This window comes from Limanda limanda, chromosome 3 (genome assembly GCF_963576545.1).
Source record: "Limanda limanda chromosome 3, fLimLim1.1, whole genome shotgun sequence".
In the NCBI taxonomy this organism is placed as follows: Eukaryota; Metazoa; Chordata; class Actinopteri; order Pleuronectiformes; family Pleuronectidae; genus Limanda; species Limanda limanda.
In genome coordinates, this window is record NC_083638.1 from 6668590 (window position 1) to 6689835 (window position 21246).

The window sequence follows — 21246 nt, forward strand, 5'->3', positions numbered from 1 at the left end:
TGCTTATATTTATCCGGCTTTTTTTTTGCTGTTTGGCAAAGTTTATCTTTTTGTGAACGGTTCTAGAAGATAATTTAATGATCAGTCATTGATCACCACATCGGCAGATGTCTGACGATGACTAAGACTCTGGGGGAAACTGCCAATATTTTATAGGCTTTCAATGTAGTCAGCGACTGTTCGGACCAAGACTCTCTCTCCTGTTTGTCATACACAGGTTTACAATCCCACTTGTTTCTTTTATCACAACAGTCGAACATTTCTCAACACAAAACACAACCAGTGATAGTTTTTCTAGGTGTTTCAAGTCCAGGCGACGAGTTTGGATAAGCAGTTTTGACAGTTTTCTGTATTTAAACGCACATAAATTTAAAAAGTTTATAAAAAATTTATTTGATTCAACGTGTTCCACCATTTTTGCTCTACAAAAAACTTTTCACCTGCAGACAACGAAAGCCTCAAGCACGATTAGTCAAAGCAGAAAAGGAAACCAGAAATCGTATCCGACGCCTACAGGATACATTCCTTTGGAAGTTGGTGAAAAATGAAAACAAAAAACATCTCGCACTGTTAGAGAAAGAACTCCTTTGTTTGAGATTTGCCAACATTTAATTGCTTCTTCCACCAAGTTTAGTGGAAATCCGTTCTGTTGTTTCCAAAGACAAACAAACAAACCAACCAGCAAACAACAGAGGCCTGAACACAACCTCCTTCGTGGAGGTGAACAAACACCTGAGACTGCAGCTCTGCAGCTGAAGACTCCTCTCGCTCAGTCCTGACAATGTGTTCTGCCACATTAACAAGTTCATTCTTCAGCAACTTCTTCGCCACACTTGTTTTGCATGAGAAGGGATTACACTGTATGGGCTCAGAGTTTGATCTAACAGACTTTGAAACAGCGTGATGCCGGGTGCCAGGAGGGAGGTTCCGGGCAGAGCCAAGAATGCAGTTCTGCTGGGCTTTGGGAAAGGAAGTAATCTCCTGACAGTGCAATGAATGGACCAGAAAACCTGATCACAACGCTTCGCCACGTGGGAGGCGACGATGGGAGGTGACAGGTGGCTCGGGATATAAGCGGTTAATTGCCGTGCCGCGGTAGCACAGTCAGCAAGACACAAAAACAATCGTGTTGTGCCGGCTTATTGTGGAAGACATAATTGAGAAATCTCAAATAAACTGAGGGAAATCAAAAATAATCTGTTGTTTACTCTTTGTCGTAGAGATTAGAGAGGGGTGAGAAAAAAAAAAGACTTAAAAAAATCTTAAATCTTTAAAAACACTTAATACGATGGAGGATTATCGACAGGATCTGTTTCATCTGGAACTGTGGAGTCTGTTTTAAAACTAATATCCCAAAACAAGCTGTTACACAGTTGTGTCATTTGTCAAAACTAAAAGCAAAACAGATCTAACACAGACTGGGGAGTACTCACAAGGGCCGACAGCTACATCCTGTTGGTATTTGTTCGGGGGGGAAACAGTGAGTATTATTTGCTGCAGCACATTTCAGACACTGCTGGTTAGTGTGTCTGTATGTGTGTTGTCTTCAGAATCAGACCCAGCTTGTGCCTGTTGTTGGCTCCAGTGCAACTTTGATTTTGTCGTCATGCAGCGCTCCTGGACGTTGGCCTTTTTTTGAAAATGAGATATTGTACAAGCAGTTATGATCCATACATTGCACAGCAAATTAATTTGGGTGGAGATAAAACCTCAATTACGTGTGGTGTTGTGCATTATGTTGCTGTGCTCTGATTACACATTTGCTGTTTGGTGTTTTGGAGGCGGCTCAATGACATTAGGTGACGATTTGGCAGCGAACCACCGGGACAGAAGGAAACAGGGGGTGGGGGGGGGCAGTGTGCCTCCACCAGCTGGGCCTCGACATCGACTTATGAACGATGAGGCCAATCCCACAACTCTCACTCTCTGTCCCGGCACACACCGACTGTGTTGAACATTAAAAGCCATTAACAACTCAGCCTCATCTGTTTACAGCAGAAATTACCAATTTGTCTTTTTTGGGCCAGCTAGCAGCAGAGGGCCAAACACAGTGTAGTTCCATTAAACAGATATTGCTCATATCATCACTAGGCAGAGTTTGTACTTCAGAATTATATTAATAAAATTAATGTGTGTAGTTCAAGGAGCAGTCGATAATAAAAATGCACCTGCACATCAGGTATTAATGTGTGGTAGGAACCAACTGTATAGGAACCGGTGGCTAATTAACACTGAGTTTCAATACACAACCGAAATCCTGTGTCATGAGACGCTGCTTTGGGCTGAGCTTGTGGTAAAAACATGTCCTGGTCCTCTGTAACATGAAAGCTGCAGTGTGGCACTGAAATATTACTAAAAAAAACTTGCACGAGGGCATAACTGAAGATCACAGTGTACTTTGTTTGGAAAGTACACTGTCTTCCCCATTTCAACCTCCGCTGTGGAGGTTATAATATCACTCCTGACTGTTTGTCAAGCAAGATTCCACAAAAAATACTGAACAGATTACCACAAAACAAAACAATGCAGTTAGAACCCATTGGGAAGAACCTATTAAATTTTGGTTTGGATCCGGATCAGGGTTCAGATCAAGGATTTTATTTGAAACTTTGTGATATTAGGCATTTTGCAACACGTTCCTCGACTTCACAGGGATTAATTCATGGATCTTGATCGTTTAGGGGACTGACTTCCATCCTTGCAGAGATTTGCACTGAACTGAGAGCCCTTCTTTTAATAATCATATGAAGAAAAGCCAGAATTCTCCAAATGTGGCAGCAAATCACAATACGTCTCACAGGGCTTAAAGCTGAAAAGCTCAGCACAAAGAGATGCATTCAAAAAGAATCACGATCTGTGCGTTTTCTGTCTTTCCTTAATAAATCAATGCTGGCTGCCACACACACACACCTGCACAGCACACTGTGTAGTCCAGAGCGTACAGTCCAGACACCCTGAGCCGAGGTAATGAGCTGGGATGGCACTTGTTTGGTGATTCACTGAGGCAAAACTGACCGAGTATCAATTCCACCCAGTTGCTCCTCCTCTCGCCCTACAGAGGGACCACCATCCGAGGACATGTAGAACTGGCAGCTGTCATGAAATGTGACATGGTTTCGCCCCCAGATATACTCAGAGTGAAAATGAGATCCTCTGGAGCCCGTATGTCACAGTGCATTATGCAAAGTGTGATACACTGAGCTGCAGATGCCATAACGTGTTATTCCCGCAGCGCTGTCATTTCTGTGGACCTAGAAAGTAAAGCAATGTGTTCCATATTTACATGTTCAGGAAAAACGCAACAGCACAAAATATACATTTTTATAAAAGCTCCGAGTAAATGTCCCATGATAATTGTGGAAATCCATTTAGACTACAAATCATAAAAAAGAGAGAACTAGTGTTTTCATGTTTGTTTATGTGTTAATATTTGGATTTTAGAATGCACAATGGCATTTAAGATGACACAGAAGAATAATAAAGTTATATAAATATGAAAAGCAATACAGGCAACACATAACCATTAACCAGGAGCTCACCAAATGACTATCTAAATCAACTCAGCTCAGCTCTATTCACACATTCTAATAAAGTGCTGATGTGTTGACAGCCCCTGAGTGTTGATATTTACTGTCCATCTGGGTCAACTTTCACACCACTTGACACACATCAGTGTTGAATCCTTGAGCCGGAGTGTGAAGTGTCAGAAACGCTCCCAGGAATCTCTTCTCGAAAGATATCAAAGCAAAATATTCCCTTTAAAGCGTAAAACTGAAATACGGATGCACTTTCATTATTCTAATACAATATTCCAGGAGGTTACTCCTGGAATAATTCAGAGAGCCAATTGGAGTTCATTGGTAGATGGGTAATAATAATTATCACGATAAATGTCACTAGGATTTCTCTAGAGTGAAGGTTGTGGGTTTAAACTCTTAATGAGCAGAAAGGACAACCTCTTGATGAACAGCAAAACATTTCATAAATCATAGTCAATGTCCAGGTCTACACGGGGAAATAACCCCACAGCAGATTCTATTAAGTTTAAATAAACAATAGTAAAGTGGAATTGATTTAGAGCTGACATTTTTATTTTCAGTCAGGCAAACAATCCCTCCACCAGTCAGGAGAGAGACAAGCACAGAGCCGCTGTCACAACACATCTCTATTTAAAAGGTCAATAAGCTTCATTGTAATGACAAAGACAACACAATTAAAAAGAGGTTTCAGTTGTATCACTGCTTTAATAGCTTGTATTTCTCGGTGGTGACAATATGACTCCATTATTCATGTCAATTAAAGGCCACGATGAACTGTGTCCATCGAGGCAGAAGGAGCCTCTGGGTTTTTAGTGGAGAAGGAAATGGGGCAGACCAGGTTTCTCCCAAAGCTCTGAAGGAGGCAGTGAACACAAGGAGAGCAATGATGTAATCTTCTTGTTCTTATCCCATCAAGGATTTTTTGTTTTGATCGGTCGGCAGGATTATGCAAAAAGCTATTGAGACGAAATTCATGAAACTGTGTGGAAAGACGGGACTTGAGCCCAAAAATAACCAAATATGTTCAGGTGCAGATCTGGACAATTCAGGAGTGCTCTTCACAAATGCACTGTTTTGAAATATTGTTCCTACATAAAGGAATTTAGAGACAGATCCATAGAGTTGGAGTAAGTTTGTGTTGGGAAGACATTAAAGGTGCAGGTGTATGTTTACCATGTTTTTACTGTATCGTCTCTTTTGTAAAATATTATAAATGATTCCCAAGAAAAGGGGAAAACTTATCCTTAATATTTATCTCATCACTCTGTGTTTTATTCATACACCTGTTTGTCAAGTCCCTGATATAATATGAGATATAATATTGAGCGATCAGATTTTTCTCCTGATAAACCCTCTTGCGTTCTGAGTGCATCTTGTTAAATGCTGCAGAAATAGCAATGGCAGCAGAATAGACCACAGCTCTGTTATACTTAGCTGAGCCAAATGAAGTAAAGCTCATTGCTGTGAGTGATGGACTTACCAGCTCTGTATAAACATATTGACAGTCGAGTGAGCGGCTGCTAGATGAGATCCAAATGAAGGAACTCGCTAATCCTGTCTCCTCAAATAACGGGATTTAACTTTTCTTTAAATTTGTTTCTTTTACATGATAATTTCACTATCACAATCCACTCATGCATTAACTGTGAGGCCTTTAAAGTTGCACATAATGTTTGGCTTCAATGGAACTGGTGAGAGGAACAGCTTTGAACTGGGCTGCTTCGGAGCAGTGGGAGTCCGTCCCTCCATTAGCTATACCGCTTATCCTCCGCGGGTCGCAGGGCGAGTGATGCTCCTTATTAATCTGGGTTTGAAAAAGTGTCGTTCTTCCTCTTCATCACAGAGGGAAAACTCCAGTGTGGAGCCATCAGGGCCGACTAATGGATATAACAGCATTGTAGAATATTCAAAAGAATTCAATTTTAACTTAAGTCTTTGCTTGTGAATTATTTTTCAAATTTCCTCTGCGGTTCATTTATTTAAAAGCAGCTTTCGTTCTTTTTTTTTTTAATCTCTGAGTTAAAATGTGCATGTATACAACAAAAAATATAATCACCCAATTATTGTGACTGTCTATTTTTCATCTTCTGTCATATATTAGTAACCGGAATCAACACAGGACATAATAAATGAGTCTCTGTCAGTAAAGAGCAACAGGTTTGTCTGCTTTGAATGAGAAACTCATATTGCGGGAAAAAATTGCGGGGGAGCGAACACAAGTTGTTCAGTTACGTAGCCGTCTCCTATAAATTACTGGCATTTCACAACAGCCACTGTTCCCAGCAGATAAGCTACTGAATGGGAAACAGCCCCAGACGACTCACAAGGCATCTGGCAGCAGAGTGAGAGGAACTCGTCTTGGCAGTTTTCTTAAAGACTCTTCAGGTCAAAGGGGGGATTAAGCAAACAGTAAGTGAAAAGACAGTGTCATTGTTACAATACATGATCTTATATAATAACAGTAATACCTCCCAATCTGTTTTTTAACTGCTGTTGCTCCAGCCACTGGCTGACGGGTGCAGAGCCACAACATGACGGCAAAGAATAGGTTATCAAACCAAAACACATGCAGTAAAATCACAAGTGGCTTTAATTCATTTTTTCCACAATGCCGTAATGATGACAACACATTAAGGGACGATACTGGAGTGGAAGACGTGGGTATGATTTGCCAAATTTCTTGTTTGGAGAAGAAATCGTTCCTGCTTCGAAATTTGGTCCTTTGATGCAAAGCAACTCATGAATTTAGTTTTTTTAACTGACTTATTTATTCACGTTTCACAGGTTGAAGATTGTCCACAAGGGGGAGAAGCAAAACAAGTTGCTTTTTACATATAAAGCAACATGTTTCGCCAAGTGGAAGAAAAAGTTAATGCAGCTGCAATTATAGGGAAGAAAAATTAAGGATTATCTTAGTTTATGGAAGAAAAAAAAACAAGTTTTAGCCTTTAAAGTTAAGATGAAACCGGCTCCATGCAAAGCTGAGATTTGATAATACACCATATACAGTATATGATACAGAATTATGCACCAGTGCATTATTATCATCATAGGATAGAATTTGCAGATATGAAACATTGTCCATGTCCTTCCTTGACCTGCCTGCCTGCCTCTCTACCTCTCATCAAACAGCCGTTGAGTTGTGGAGATGTTTGATGAGACTCAAGGTTATTTAAAGATTAAATATTCCATGCAAAGTATCCTGATTGACTCTGAACATAATAATAGAGCCGCAGCCCGTCTCTGCATTAACCCGCCCACCTGAACGCTAATCTGCTCAGGTCATTTAATTTATTGTCATTCCCCCGTATTTGTTTGGGCTGAATTAATAATGTTAGAACAACCTGATGAATCAGTAGTAAAATGACAGTGAACAGTGAAGCCTCTGATGCTGGAAAGTGCATCAACCCAGAGAATAACTGAGGCACAAGGACTGTTAAAGAGGAGGAAGGCCGTGACTAATCGACGTTATGTCAAAATGAATGAATCCACTAAAACCATTTCTATGGTTAACGTTTCCAGAGTTGCTGCGATGGAAATTCAATGAGCCTGTGATGACATCATAATGAGACCGAGCTCTACGATATGTAAACGGAAATATGGCTTAAATATTGTATTAGCAACTCAGGTAAACACTGTCATCGGAACAATGTGAGAATATTACTGTCTCTGTAAAAGTAGACAACGATGATATTGATTAATTATTAATTATGAATGTTTTTTTAATTGATTGTTTCTGACAGAACACCAGCGTTAAGGCAACTAAAGATTCTACATCTACTGACGTTAGGTGATGAAATATGACTATATTACTACATTTTCCTATATAATTAGACTATAACTTAAATACTTTATGCAATAAATTATTTATTAATACTATTATGAATATTTCACTTTAACGATTATCTCCTTATCAAACTGCAAAGTGTGAAACGCTGAGGAAAGTAGATTCTAAATGTAGAACATGAACAGTTTTAACTGAGGCCCAGTTAACTGTCAGTAAAGAACGTGTGAAAAAAAACATTAGAGCTAATTCTCACACGTTATATTAATAGATCAGTTCTCTCCTCTATGAAGCTCTTCCAGGTAATTATCTGTAAAAAACGACTTTACACTTTACAGAGACGGGAGATTTGCACAGGAGCAGAGATAATGTTTTATCAACTTTAATCATCCTGGTCATATTAGTCCGGCCTGATAAGAGCTTGAGCCTGAGTAAAGTGAGAGTGCAAACACAACACTGTGAAATTATCTATGACTTTCATCAGTGACAACAGTAGAGTCACATTGAACTGAACTCTGAATGACTCAGGGAAGTGAGGAGCAGCTCTCCCCTGATGATTTTCATGTTACATTCACATTGGTCACATACTATGAAGGTTGGCTAAAAGAATATGAGAAGAAACATATGTTTGTTTTCTATTTCTCCTTTTTAGTTTTTTAAAAATCTATCAAGCATCTCCAAAACTAACATTTTGTTTTTCCCACCTTGGGAGAACATTCTATCACAAAAAGGATAAATCAATATAGACCTTGTCCTTAGAAATGAATGTAAATTAAATAAAATAAGTTTGATGCTCTAATAAAATATCCCACATTAATGCACCTAGAACTCAGAGAGCACATATGGCTAAACGCTTCCCTAACAAAACCACATCCAAACTCACTATACACAGATATTTATGTGGATCTGTACCAAATTGCACAAATTCATAAATATCAGTCCCCTAGAAACGCTGTGTTTTTTTCTGGAAAGATCCATCAATCAATAAATCCCCCAAAAGTGTTGAAAAACGCAACGTGAAGGTTTTTTGCAAAACCCTGCCAACTACCAAACAAGCAAACAAACACGGACAAAAGCCGAACCTCCTCGGTGAAGGTAAACAAAACACTGTGTCCTACGGTTTAGTTGCAGAATCTTTTCACCGCAGCACTAAAGATTTCTTGTTGCCATCTAGACGTGCAAGAGCTTTCTGCTACTTCTCCATTGAAAACCTCTTCCTTTCAGCTCCGTCCAAACACTCCCAGCGGGATTTAGGTCAGGACTCGTTGTTTGCCAGTTTTAAAACACTCCAATCTTTTCTTTTTCCACCAATCTTTTGTGCTGGCCCCTGAAACACATAAGACCTTTACCTCAAATCTGGTTTCCTGACACTGGCTAACACATTTCTCTCTACAATGCCATGTAATCTTCTGATTTCATCATTCCTTTCATGGACTCACCGCCTCTAGAACCAGACGCAGCAAAAGCCGCCCAACAGCCTGATTGAAAGAGCTCGAGTTTGTTTTCATCTTCCCATTGAACGTTATCCCAGAAAGACCATCAATGAAAGTTTATGCACAACACTAGTCTTTCTTTGGCCATCGCCCATGGAGCCCTATTTGGATTATTCTGCTACATGCAGATTTCTGCAGATCAGCCTGAAGCTCTTTAAGTATCTGGTTTCTTTAATTCTTTACAAGGCAACAGCTGAGAAACTTTATAAACTAGTAGCTGTGTTTTTATCAATTCAAAAAATGCCTGTTGGTGCATTGTTCCTATATAGATGCCAAATTGGGGCAATAGTCTGATGTGACAGTGAGTTTTACACACGTTCAAAAGCAATTTCAGACAGAGATCTTTGGATTTATTTGTGAGCACTTAAGACGATCTATGAATTACGTTCTTGAAATCCAATAATATTTACCAGCGCTGTACTTTTATTATGCTTTCCAATTGTATTTGTCTTTTTCTTTCTGAAGTCAATCTGTTTTTCTGGCCTGACGCTGTCCTAGATAGTTTGAAATCCAGCGTCCTGTGAAGCCACTGTGTTTGTAAAGACGCCTCCAGAAAAATGGAGAAAGATAAAAAAAAGAAAAATCATTTTTGAACATCTCAAAGAACCCGTCTGCCGTCTCAGCCTTCATCAGTCGTGAAGCCTTTGGATGTATTGCTATAACATAAAAAAAAATAGACCATCCACTTTATAGTGTCACAGCTGAATACCACAGAAAACTGGAAGCTGAGGCCCAGAAATCAATATCCATGGCAGGCTGTGAGGAATAAAGCAACAGCGCTAAGTGACAGCGTGACACCGAACTCTGAACACATGCAGCCTGTCTTCACCGCTCTCCAACAAGTTTCTGTGATTTGAGTTCAGTGCCAGAAACCATGAATCCACACAGAGGGAAAATCTAGTATCAAGTGCAGAGAGCAAAACAAAAGTAGATGAATGGCTAAAGGTGTTTTCATGGCTTAAAGTCGAGAACAAGGTCCAAACCAAAGGTTCAGGTTATGTTTCACTGAAATATACTTGATCCAGAAATCGTTCAAACCCACTAAATGTATTTATTCTAATTTAATTCAAAATAAGCAAACACGTTGTCAAAAGAAAACATCGGGAGTTACGCACATTTAGAAGAAACATTGACAAATAGCGCAAAAATCTTGATGATTGATCTAACACAAATAAAGTGAAAATAAACACGTAAATAAGACGTTAAGTTAAAAACACTTAAAGCTGGAACTTGACAGTTATTTTTATTCTATTGTGGAGATGAGTCGCATCAGTTTTCTGGTGGATTATAAAATGCAGCAGTAACTGTGTCATCAAAGCTTTAAGTCGGTGTATTGGCTGAGTAAGAGCTAATACTTTTCAATAAGAACATCTGAATGCAGGTTAAAAGATGTCAAGACATCAACGTTTAACTTTAACTGAATTTAATTGAAGAGAATAGATCTCGGTTTCTTATTACAGCAGCTTGTCAATGTCTTTACTTTAACTGTCAGGGTCTGTTTTCCATTGAATATATTCATTTGACTGTTTTATGTGAACTAAACGTCTAAAACATCTCACTTGCAGTTGATTGACCAAATACTCACCAACACAGGAGTATTTCAAACTTGCTGCGATTAGACCAAGTACAACTGTGCTTATTTACAGTTTCTGTTGAAGTGCAGCTGTAAAAAATGGATTTACCGTGACAAAGAAATCTGTGTATGCGTAGACTTTAGGATATTTCCGGCTGTGACTGCTTCTGTTGGCTGTTTGTTGCCATAGACAGAAATAGAGGGAAGAAGTTTGTTTCCGTCTGATTGTCACATGTGAAGCGGCACAGCAAGACAAACCCAAAAGACAGAAAACTTGACTGTGACAGTATTACATTGCTTTTGAAACAATGTGCACGGTAAAGGATGGAGATATTTTGTACGTAGCAGTTCATTATAAACGGAGCCTCCCTCGGCTGTGCAGTGCAACAACAGTTTGGAGACCTTTTCTGTGAATTCTAATATTGTAAGACGTGTATTGTAACATGTTTTATGGTTTCAACCTAATTGGACAATCCCTGGCTATGAGAATAATGCATGGGAACCCTGAGAATGAGAAATATCACCCATAAATAAAAGAAGGTTGCTGTATTGGCTGTTTTCGAAGACAGAAACTGCAATTTGTCTTTTTGCATGTTGCAGCACTTTGGCAGTGTTGGGAGGAAATTTAGATTTAATAGAAGCCGCCCTCCGGCTCCCTGAGGGAAAACACGCCCTCCTGTTAGTATGAGACACTGAGGCAACACATTCGGTGTTCGGCTTTTACCTGAAACTCCAGATTTCATTACAGACAAGCAGAGAGAAAGATGTGAATATCCTCTAAATGGCTCTTTTCTTCTAACAGACCCTGTTGGATTTGTTTACTGTGCTTATGTGCAAACTCAATATCTATGGACTCCATCATGATCTCCAGCAACCAAATCCCCCAAAACAACCAAATACTCAGCAGTTTCCAGGGGAAGCTAACAAGTGATGAATGCTTGTTGTTACCATTGTTTATTTGACTTGTGAAGAAAGTTGGCTTTGCTTCAGTGTTTTGAGTTAAAGGCTGAATTTAACACTATGATCACATGATTTAGATATCTTTGTAGATATGCGTTTAATTTAACATTAGCCTCTTTGCTTTATTAGCCTTATTTGCCGGACAATTCAGGTAATCTGACAAAATCACTCAATCTTTTTCAGATCAGCATCCCTCAGGGTTGATGCTTATTTTAACATTTGATGTTATGATACATAATTCAGACATTTTGTAGATGAGCAATTATCCTAAATAATTATTATTAGCCTGGCAATGCAAATACTTTCATGATAAATACCTGATTCATTGAGAAACAGGCTAACTTCATGTTAATTAGCTAAATGCCATGCTAGCGTCGTATTGTTCAGATCAACAGTTCAAATGTTTCATGGCCTTTGAGCAGGAAAACTTCTCCACACTATGAATGACACAGTTTCCATCTGTGTCTGTGAAGAAATGTCAAAACAACCTCTTGTGGAACAATAAGGAGATAATCTCTCTAGAGCCATTGTTCTAAATCTTGGGATGTCACCCATTCATTCAGTCTGAAGTTGAGTTGATTTCAGCATGAAGACAAGCACGACCTTGAGGACGGTTCCTTTCAGGCTGTTTACCTGTCTGGTCAGAGTCAAGGTGAAGGAAACACAGAGAGCCTCACGACAACCAACAAGGAAAGAAAAGAATCAAGCGTCAATGCTGAAGCAATGAAAAAGTTCTGATCTCCAGCGTCATTACAGCTGTAAACACACTAAACTGATGGAGTCAGTGAATCCAACCAGCAGCTTCACAAGCCTCTGGACAAAGAGGCAGTGCCAGGAATATTATTTTTCCACTTTCTTTAATTTTGCTAGATTGGCAATTTTTTTGACATTTTCATTTAATTCCCAAGGAATGATTAATGGATCTTGATGAAAAAAAACCTGGCATATGTAAGGGACTGATATCTATATGAGAGTGTGGCTTGATTGGATTTCAAGGGACGGTGAGGCCTTGCCAGAAGTGTTCGCTCTGCTGAGTTCGATTCCAGTGTCCAAATAGGAACATTATTCACATTAGACATATCAAGATTTCCCTCCATTAATAAACCAGGAGAAATGTACCTATTCTGTAAGTTTTAGTTTCTTTCAGAACTGATTTCCCTCCTCCACAGCTCTTATGCTGCAGGAGACAGTCACACCGCTTCTCCAATTGCATCGTTTTTTGTCGATTTCAGGGAAGCAGCCACTGAGTCAGTATTTTAGCTCCGAGTCAAGACTCATTTATTTAATGCAGCGCGCATTAAATAATGGTATCCTGATTCCAACAGCACCATTTCTCTCCTCTTTATTACCAGTAAAAGAGCAGTTAGACCAGTATTAACAGTGCTATTAAAGGAGAGGGCAGTGGCTTGCTTGATACAAATGAGAAGACAGTAATGTGGCTGTAGTTGCTCCTGAATACATCTTTGATACTGAGGAGGAGGGCAAATGGATTCACAGTCTGTTAACCCAACAACAGCTCCCCCCCCGAGCCACATTCGACTGAATGCTGTCCGAGGAAATTAACGTTTTCCACAGCAAAAATCCAGTATTCACTGATAAGGCTGGCAGGTTTCCCCCTGACCTCTGTGGAGGGAGAATCGATGCTACGTGTGGAATACGCTCAGATCAGAGTGGTCTCGGTGCTGGAAATGGTGCAAAAATGAGGATGATGTCATCAAATGAAAGCGTGAGGAGAGATACAAAAGGAAGAAGACCCAGAGAAACAGTGAGAAACAGGTCTGACGATGGATTAGCAGAGTGAACGGGCTTTCTACACGTCTGCCTTTAGCTTTCACCTGCAGCTTGGTAATCGGCTGAACTGCAATCGAGGCTTTATTTACTTAATCAGAGCCTCTTTCATTGGACTCATCTTCAGGGTGCAGGCGAGTGGAAATCATGGATTTCTAACTAAATGGATGTTGATTGTGTGGGTGGTCTTCACATTCACTCTTAGAACCGTCAATTGCTGCTGATTGCTCATATACTATGTTGTTGTCAGGCATTAAAGCAACACAACTTCTGGTGGGGGTTGATTACATATACTCTCATTAGCTATCGATCTTGTGGGTAAAGAGATGATGGCTGTTGAGAATGTCTCCAAACTCCAGACTGAATTCGCAGCTAATTACTGTCAACCCCTGACTGAGCATATGGTTTAACCCGAGATGAAAGTCCTGAGCCACAAAGCAGGAAGTGGGTAAAGACGGACGACTCATCTCCACTTCCTCCCCCGGTCCAGATACAAAGCCAAAAATCTGCTCAGTCGCTCTCAGCCAGGAGGTTTCACTATATCATCAAATAACAAATTAAAACCAAACTCACCAGAGGAAATTATCACTTGGATATAGATCAGTGACTTGTATATTGACTTTGAGTTTGGTCCATGTCCCATCTGCTAACATGGGGGAGGTGGGATTTATGACCTGCAATGCAGCCCTCCACCAGGTGGTGATCAAGACATCTTGGCCTCACTTTTGAGGAGCGGTCACGTCGTCCATCTTTAAATACAGTCAATATGGTACGGCTCCTAATGTATTCCCCGCAAATTACTGCCACCTACTGACATATCAAGGGTATAACACGATATGAAAAAGATACATTATGTGCTAGGAAGACTGCTCTGGGTTTTAAAATATAAGATGTGGACTCTAACCGACAGAAATCCATCATGTAGCTACTGAGAACTTGAATCGTTGTGTTGTTCGGTGCTTTTGTTTATTGTTCCACTGTGTCCCGTGTTTGCAGATTGCCATGGCAACCTGAGACACATGAAGTAGTTCTGATTTTATTTGCATGTAATTGAAGCGTCCACACACCGTCCCTGTGTCTTCAGAGAGATGTGTGTTTTTTAATGTTTTGTGTCACATCAAAGCTTTGCTCAGCACAATGTGTGTATCTAACTTCCTGTTTCCTCACCTTTTCAAAGGGGGAACATGAATTTAAAAAAAGTCAAATTCATGCTCATTTCACATTCTACAACTCACAGTGGGAGTATGATGATTATTCAATTTGCATCCACATCATGTAATTTGTTTTTGGAGTTCATGGTCAGTTCCCAATAATAGTACGAGTGGGCGCAAAACACGCAACTGTGTGCATCAGGTTGAGCCGCACGGATTTATTACCTCATCCTTCAGGACGTTTTAGTCATTTGGATTTATTTTTGTTTTGCTTCAGGTGTGACGAGGCTTCATTAACATGAAAAACAACAATAAAAAAACATTATACATGGAATAAACTGTAAATAACCATGTAGCTAGAATGCTTGTTGGGTTTCTGAGGGATCGAGTTTCCTGCCTGCAGCTGCAGCAGTTGCAAACCTGTCAGGACTCATATCTACGGATAAAGATATCATTGACAAAGCCAGAAAGAAAAATATGTATTTTCTATTTTTTTCAGACACTTCAATTTCTCTTGCATTACTGGACAATTTCATGCCTCTGAAAATCCTGCAAATAACACAAACCAGGGTTGAAATATGATTCTGTGGCCGACGTGTGCAGCCGGCAAACCAAGGTCGTACGATGGCTGTTGCTTTGTATTAAACAGGAACTTTTCAACCCACTTATTATCGTTACAATATCGATAATACATGAAGATGAGTAATGTTTAATTTCCCACTCTGTCGCCTGGACTGAGTTGTACATGGTCGATAAGTCCGCCAGATGGTTTTTTTTGCTCTCTGGTCGTCTGCTAGAACTACAACATGCACTTCTGCATTTCCGTATGCAGTCGGAGAGAAGCCTGGAAGCAGGGTGCATTCTGGGTATTGTTGTTTTTCCACCTTTGGGGAGAAAGGAATATCTGGGTCTCTTTGTTGCACCAATTCTGATTGTTAATGAGGCAGCCGTCCTCCCACCAGTGACACACTTCTCTCAGTGGTTCACAAACTAAAAATCTTTGATCCACAGCTCCAGACTAACCAAAAATGTCTAAATCAAACCACAAAGTCAGTCCAAATGGGCTCAGGTTACATTTTTCTCACTATTTCGTGAAGTGACCACACACACACACACACACACGCCTCTAACATGCAGTTATCTGTGAGTGGCGCATGCATTACATTATCAATAAAGCACTTACGCCGTGTAGGTAATTGTGTGCTGGCATAACCGTCCACAGCACTTGAATCTGTCACTGCCATATATCTCAACCTTTTTAATTTACAATAAACACTGTCACTCTCTCGGGGAAGTCGACTTGCTCTTGTGTAACGTGTCGCGCCTCCTGTCTCCGATGTGTGGCTGCAATCGATCAGCCCGTACATCGCCTTGTCTGCTCGACACAACACAAATGACATCGCATGCCATTATTATCCGTCTCAACCCCATTTTATTCAGACCTTCATTTCTGTCAGCCCACTTTTGCTCGGAGTGCATGTCAGTGATCATACGGCGACATTAGACGTGATAAGAGTCTCTTTGGCATTCGGAGGCTTTTTGCATTAATGCACTGGCTGAGTAATGTCGTGGCGGAGGAGGAAGGAAGTAATTTATTCTTCAAGGCGCCAGCACCGTTGAGTTTATTGGGTTATGTGTAGAAATAACTAAAAAGGGGACTAAACATTCAAAGTTAGTTGGTTTCACGAGGCAGGATCCAGGCATTTAATACCCAGATATTAAGAAAAGTCTCAGAGGGAGGACGGCTTTAGATTTACAGTGTGTGAGCAACTTCTAACGTTTGCCAGGAGAACGTTACCTTTGGTGACATTTCTTTGAAAATGCATTTTCAGTTCCTCGTTTCATCTGTGCTGCTGTGCTTCGTTACCGTTTAAATCACTTTAAATCACAATAAAACCGACTGAAATTATGATTCTGTGACGTCTCCTTTTATCGCCTCTGAAGATCATGAACGAGGGAGTGAGCTGCATCAGTTCTTGAAAGCAAAATACAAAAGTTTCAGCTGCTTTATCTTTGTCTTGTTCGACAAACATAAGGCAGCAGTTTCCATTTTCCACCTGCTTCACCATCTCCTTCCGGTAAGTATCACACAGAGATCCCGTAAATACACCGGTGTATGATTTTTTTCCCTTCCATTTAGTCTGTGAAATTACATCTGGAGGACATGAAAGGAAGAAGACAATGAGGAGGAGGCCATTTTAGACTCAACAACATCAGAATCGGCAGCGAGGAATTGAGTATGTGGCAGAGCAGCGTATTACCAGACTCTGTGAGAACCTGATGAATCCCAGCAGGATCCCAGTCAGTCTGTAAATCACTCTCTCTAAAAAATACTCATAACAAGCCCTGAAAGCAAATCATTGATAATGACTTCATAGAGAATTGCAGCCATAAAGCTTCCCCCCCCGCTAACACCGCAGCACAAATCGCAGGGATGGGCAACATCAAGACGTATTTTAAAAAGTAATGCTGGTGTAAACAAAGGCTACGCTGAGCTGCACTGATGCTCCTCTGGTCTCCATCAGGAAGTGCTGAATAAACCGTGAGGCCACAGACTCGCCCACTCTACTTTCCATTTATAAATTACAAGGTTATGTGAAGGTCAACTTTTTGTTACCTCCACAAAGAAGATTGTGTTTTCACCAAGATAAACTGGTACTTTAGATGGATTTGGCACAAAAAAATGATTTCTACGAAACTTCCAGGTGAAAAGATGGGACATTTAACATTTTTAAAGTCCAAATCCGGATAATATTCATAAAATATATATTTTCAAGAAGTTCAAGGGAATAATTCATGAATTTTAATGAGCGCAACTGGTTGAGGTTACATGGGCTGTTGGCTCTCGGTGGAGGTTAGCGCTCGTCTGAGTGCTATTCCAGTTGATACTGTTGTAAAAACATGTTAATTAAACTTGCTTTAATCTTATATCAAGAGGGGGTAAATATTTATTACACCCTCACTGATATAAATGCGTCCGACCACTTTTAGAAGAAGTTCTCAGCATAGCTAAGTATTTTTCTACAGGACCGTAAAATCAAGGCAACATATAAAGAGTGAATTGATGTTGACTCGTGAATATTCAGTTTCTCAAAAGAGAGTTCATAAGAGCTGCTCTTAATCTTGAAGAGGGCAGAAAGAGACATTTCCTAGGTGTACTCTCACACATGCACAAAGTCCCATCCCCCCTTCTTGGGATTACTCATCACCTCCTGATTACTTGTTTTATGTTTATTAGGGACCTGGGTCATTTTTTGAGTGTTGAGTGTAAATGTGAAGAAAGGCAACTGGACTTTCTTTTTAAAGAAATTTTAAGAAGCTCCTGCAGTTCTAACTGACTGAAGTTCAGGTCGACGACCTTAATGGCCCACGAGGTATCGATAAGGTCATTCACACCTGGACCCAGAGGACCCACTAGTTGGCTGAAAGGTCAACTACATCCATGTTTAACATAATGACTCTCGAGATAAGCAACGACCCAAAGAGGTTAAATACCTGGAACTTCCCTCGGGTCAGTTCGGAGTGAAGCAGCCTCTCGGATGAGGTTCAGAGTTTTACAGTGAAACAGAGGAGACAGAACTCTGAGCTAGTAAAATGATAATGCTTGAGCTCCTTTGACCTTTGGGTTTCTGCACACGAGAGCATTTCTGCAACTCACACAAGTGTATTAGAAGCGGAGAAATGTTTCTCATGATTTCCCTGCATGTAGCCACGACTTAAATGTCAGCGCGGCCCAGATGTCAGAGGAGCTCCCAGACTTCTTATTGACCACAGCTGACCCCGACTGTATGTGATTATGAGCGCCCTCGAACCTAGAGAGGACACTTCCCCCACATAGAGCTGGAAGAGAAAGAGACAAATCTGAAAAATGTCAACAATGGACTATTCGTGTAACGCAGGCCGTGGCTTCATTTGCTCAACTATAACATTTGCATTTCAACCTTTTCATTTGGAAAGATGATTATATGCAAATGCAGTTTAGCAGGAGGAGGTGACAAACATTAGCGCTCTGATCCTTCCCGTGCCTCCTCGTCAGCATCTCCCTACTTGTACGACTCCCAAAACAAGACGTTGCATTAAAGGAATCCTTAATCCCTAATTGTTCATTACAAAGCCAAATCATGGCTTTCTTTATGGGTCATTTACTCAGTTAAACCGATCCGCTGCGCAGTATCGCCAACATGTACAACCTGCTGCTGTGGAAATCCCTTGATTGATGGCTGAGGGCTTTCTACATTTACCTCTGATTACCCCGGGCGGAGTTAAGCATGCAGGGACAAATTCAATACATAACATTAACAGACATTTATTCAGGGCGGCACGGTGGTGCTTCACGGTGAAAAGGTTCCAGGCTCGAAGCTGCTGGTCGCTGTAGAGTTTCTCTATGTTCTCCCTGCGCCTGGTAGAGTTTACTCCGGATTCATCCCACCAGCCACAGACATGCAGCTTAGGCTAAGACTCTTAATTGCCTGTACTGCGAACACCTCCCCTCAAAGGATAATCTGTAGCATGAATATTAAATGGACAAATCCATTCAAATTGAACTGCTACCTGAGATATTACCTTATAAATGCATTAATCAACAGGACTATTTAAAGGTTGATCTACTTTTATTATGCTGAATTCATTTCTCATTCCACGATGAAACCCATTACTGCGATGACATGGCACTACCACCTGGGTTCACTGGAGAATTAACTGTGATAACTATGGCTACAGCAGCCAATTGAGAACATGGGTGAGGATCTGTTCAGCTTCATGTTCAAATCATGGAGGTACAGTTCTTTCTAAATGTAGTTTGGTTGTAAAATCAACTCCATTTATGTGGTTTCAATTTAGTGAATGTCTGTAAACAAATCACTTAATACAAAGTTCAGCAACTCTCTTTAGACAGTAACATTACAGATGTGTTGACCTTGGGTTTAACTCAATCCGCTGGTAATGGTGACTTTAGAGAGCTGAGGATAAATACGTCTAAGCTGAGAACATGTTGTGAGATTTATTCACAACACAAAGTTGACCTACTTGTGGTATTTTTTATGTGAACAGCAAGGAGTCCTGCAGCAGATGGTCCTACCTCCATGACGCTGTCATCCCGGCATCATGGAGTCAGCGTGGGATCACATGACGAAACTGAACACGCAGAGTAACACAAAATCCACAGCACATTCTTCACAATGCTTGGAAACAACCAGACTGCACAACACGTGACCAGGGGAACAAGTGCTGCCTTCAATCTTCAGGGTGGTCACAGAAAAATAAGGATATGATAATTGTTTTTGTGCTGCTCTATCTAAAGTTCAGTGATACATATTGCAATGGGGTTAGTAGTTGTATTGATCAGATGATTATTCCCCTTCATGAATAAGTCACAGAGAAGATAAACAAGGACATTGTGCATAATTCAAAAATAGGTATCCGTGCATCCTACTGGTTTATAAAACAGTTAGGGTTCCCTGATTGGAGTTCATACAGTGCACGTGCAAGCCTCTCTGATGCTTTATCATTTTTGAAAGCATCCAAACTTTAATTTTAACACCTTTGCACAAGCTCTGATAAATCCACTGAAACCGAGATTTAGGCAGTTTCCTTCTATAAACAGCGTGATCTCAGGCACTTGATGTCATCGTGTCATTGTTCGGTTCTTCATTTGAAGCACTTGATCGAGTTAACAGAGCAGAGTTTAGTCATAATTGGCCTCAAATTGACTCGAACATCTGGCGAAAAACCCGTTTTCTCACTGCAGTGGAGGGCAATATCGCCTGGTAAGCTTCACTATCTCTTCATCATCATTTTTCATGATCTTGTGATGTAATTAAAAAGCCCGCCCGTAGTTCAGAGCAGGAAAAACAAGCCTCGGCTGTGACCATGGTGTGACATTACAGAGCCTCACCAGCCTGCTCTATGAAAATCCGTTTTTATACTGGAACCATAAACAGAAAAACTGCAATGAATATTTGCAAAATACACAAACAGTTGTGTGTTCTTGTAGAAAAAGTTTTTAAAAGCCATTAATGTTGATGAAAAATACCTTTATTGCTAATTGAGAAACTTTTGTGATGTCATTAAGATACCAGATGTCAATTTAATCACCTAGAAAGCTGAGGCAATGAAAATCTGCAGAAAAGTGTATTTACATATAACATGAGATGGAGTCAATAAATCTGTGGTTAGACACTGGTTTGAAGACTAGTCTAATATTTGGATATACGATTAATCAAAGTGTTTTTCAATATCTATAAAAATCCAGTGAAATTAACAAAGTGGCTGATACGTGATTTCATTTCATTTGTCACATTGTTGGCCTGTGGAACTTTTGTTTTGACGTTTCCTCTTCTGCCTTCTTCATGTTACGCCGCCGACGGCACAAAAAAACAAAGTTAACAATGAAAACATCCAACTTTAAATGACTTACAGGCAGCTGCCTGACTGCACGTTACATTTAATGAGCTGCTGGTTTGCTGTGGCTGTGTTTTAGTTTGTTTTTTCATTCCTGCAGATAACGATCCAAACGGTAAGATAATGTGGTGTCACATGTTGTCAGCCTAGCTACAGTGGCATTTGCCGGCACACACTTTTTTTTTTCTTCCCAAGCTGTCTGAGGCGTCAGCGGTAAATGTCAGATTTCCGTGTCAGCTCCTCGGCATCAAAGAGGAAAATCTTTTCAAATGAACTATTTCGTGCTGATGTTCAGGAAAACGGAAGAAGCAGTGAAAGAAAGACGACTTCTCAAGGCTCAATCGAGCTCAAAGACACAGCCCGGTGATTACAAAATAAAAAACATATTCATGTCAGTGAATGTCCAGCTTTGACTAAGGGGAACAAGAGCCGCCCACTCAAAAAAATCACCATATGAAATGGAAAAGGCCAAGAAAGACGTTTAATTAGATTAAAACTCTTCTTTTATGATAATATACTGTCACACAAACCTAAAGAGAGAAGTAACGAGGTCGACTAG

General features: G+C 40.3%; 1 protein-coding gene across 1 annotated transcript in view; it reads right to left on the minus strand.

The window, feature by feature from the left end:
- The window catches only part of luzp2 (leucine zipper protein 2), an 82604-nt gene that overhangs the window by 38979 nt on the left and 22379 nt on the right, over positions 1 to 21246 (minus strand). The gene's annotated exons all lie outside the window — the stretch shown is intronic.